At 40.8% G+C, this 2,567-nt stretch overlaps 1 pseudogene; it reads left to right on the top strand.

Moving 5' to 3' along the window:
• Positions 1 to 1,693, top strand: part of LOC106734218 (14-3-3 protein zeta/delta pseudogene) — a 10,593-nt pseudogene extending 8,900 nt beyond the window's left edge.
• Positions 1,694 to 2,567: the final 874 nt, after the last annotated feature.

Below are 2,567 nucleotides of genomic sequence, written 5' to 3'. Positions count from 1 at the left end.
TTTGCTTTCTGTGGTCTGGTAAATTTTCACTTTGTTCCCATTTCTAGCCTCAGAAAAATTTAAGATTCCCTGTTGGCTGGGCTAAAATCAGACTAAAACCAATTACTGGAGCACAAAGAGTGACTATCAAGCCACTGTGCCTGGGACTCAAATGACGACCACATGGGAGTACAGTGCCTTGATCACTATGCCATTTGCTGGCCCCTGTTTCATCAAAGTATAATCAGGCTTCTGAAAATTCTCCCAGTCCTATCTGCACACTTGTATATAATATATGTAACTGCATTTGGTCAGCATCTCTATTACCTGTAATGTTACCATTTAGTTATTTTCTATCCAATTACTCTCATCTTGCTCTTTGGGTATAAATTCTTACTTGTTCTTGTTATATTGAGAATTGAACCTAATATTCCTAAACTACTGCAAAATCTCCTGGCCACATTTTTTGTATATATTTTGAGGCTTTAAAGGGAGCTTTATTTACTGTGCTTTAAAAGATATTAACTTTTTGGTTAAGGCACTGGATTCCTACATGGCTGACCATGGAATGAATCCTGATCCTGGTAACTTGAAAATTATGCCAGGGGAACCAGCAGTTAGCATAATGGCTATGTCGCTGGACTCCCACATTGTCGACCGCAGTTCACGTCTCGGACCTGGTGACTTAAAACTCACGCCGGGCGCATGTGCGTGCGTGCCCAAGATCCAGAGAGGAGAATAGAGGAGAAGGGATTGTGGCGTGACCCCTATAGCGAAAACCTCTCAAAAAAAATATGCCAGCAGAACTGCATGGATGACCAAAACCCTGAGAGAAGAGTGGAGAACAGATTGAGGTGTGGCCATCTTCTGTGGTTAATATATTGTTGTGGCCTTTAGACACCCAAGGCTTGTCTTCAAAGCATATTTCTATAATCCTCTTGTGAGCAGTGAGCACCCAGGGCCTACTCCTTGATGCAGACATTAACTTCACTTCATAAACTCAGTATCTTAATATGCATGTGGTCCTCATTGTATAGGTCTTGGTTGTAAAAGGGCTGAGGCACCAATAATTTCACTTATTCTGAGCCTTCCAAAGACTGAATATGGGAATAATGCTGATGGAGTGGACAACAAACTATATTAATTTATCTCTTCTGTCTGAAAAAATGGAGAAACATTAAAAATAATGTGCTGAGAAAAAAACAGCAGTTGGCTTGAGAGTACAGAGAGAAAGTTGAGACCAAGCAAAGATATACCTACAATGATACACTGTCTCTTTTGGAAAAGTTCTTGATCCACTATGCTTCCCAAGCAGAGAGTAAAGTCTTCTACTTCAAAGTGAAAGGTGAGTACTACCGTTACTTGGCTGAGGTTGCTGATGGTGATGATAAGAAAGGGATCGAGGATCAGTCAAAACAACCATAACAAGACACTTCTGAAATCAGGAAAAAGGACATGCGACCCTTACATCCTATCAGATTGGACCTGGCCCTTGACTTCTCTTTGTTATGTTAGGAGATTCTGAACTCTCCAGAGAAAGCTTGCTCTTGGAAAGACAGCTTTTCATGAAGCTGTTGCTGAACTCAATACATTAAGTGAAGAGTCATACAAAGACACCACACTAATAATGCAGTTACTGAGGCACAATTTGACATTGTGGACATTGGATACCCAAGGAGATAAAGCTGAAGCAAGAGAAAGAGGGGAAATTTAATCAGCCTTCCAACTTTGTCTGCCTCATTCTAAAATTTACATAGTAGACCATTTGTCATCCATCCATTTGTCCCACAAATAGTTTATTGTTTACAATTTATGACAAGCTTATTTTACTCATATTTGAATTTCTATATTTCCCTGTGGTTTTTATGCTTGATATTAGACAATTAAAGTCAGTTACTATTTATGAAGTTATCTGTTTTCATCTTGAGGTGACCAATATGGGAATGTAGACTTTTTTTGGAGAGGTTTTTGCTACAGGGTGCGTGTGCTTGCCAGACAGACAAAGAGAGATGAAGAGACATAAAGCCAGAAATCACCCTCCAGGGGGTATGGCCACGCTGCAATCCCTTCTCCTCCATTCTCCTCTTGGGATCTTGGGCACACATGCACACACGCCCAGGGTGAGTTTTAAGCCACCGGGACTGGGACGTGAACCACGGTTGACTACATGGGAGTCCAGTGACATAGCCATTACGTTAACTGCTGGTTCCGGGAATGTAGAATTTTTAAACAAGTTGCTAATGTTTGATACAGTACATTTTATACTTTGCTGATATTTGAGTGGAGCACAACCCCATTCCAAAACAGCCATACCAGGAGGAGGAATTGCTTCATGCTCAAGGGACCCTCAGGAAACTTCCTGAGCAGTTTTTGATAACTTACACCACTTCAAACAATTGACTCAGAATACAGTTAGTCAGGATGTATTTTAGTTTTAGTTTTAGCTATAGAGCATATGCACTTGCCACTGGAGAGAGACAAGGAGAAAGAGAGAAAGAAAAAGCACAACTCCTTCTCCCCCATTTTCTTTGGGATTTTGAGTACACATGAACATATGCCTGGCATGTACTTTCAGCCATCCAGTCAGT

Source organism: Tupaia chinensis, unplaced genomic scaffold (genome assembly GCF_000334495.1).
Source record: "Tupaia chinensis unplaced genomic scaffold, TupChi_1.0 Scaffold149910_1, whole genome shotgun sequence".
Classification (NCBI taxonomy): Eukaryota; Metazoa; Chordata; class Mammalia; order Scandentia; family Tupaiidae; genus Tupaia; species Tupaia belangeri.
This window is presented reverse-complemented; position numbering and strand designations above follow the sequence as displayed.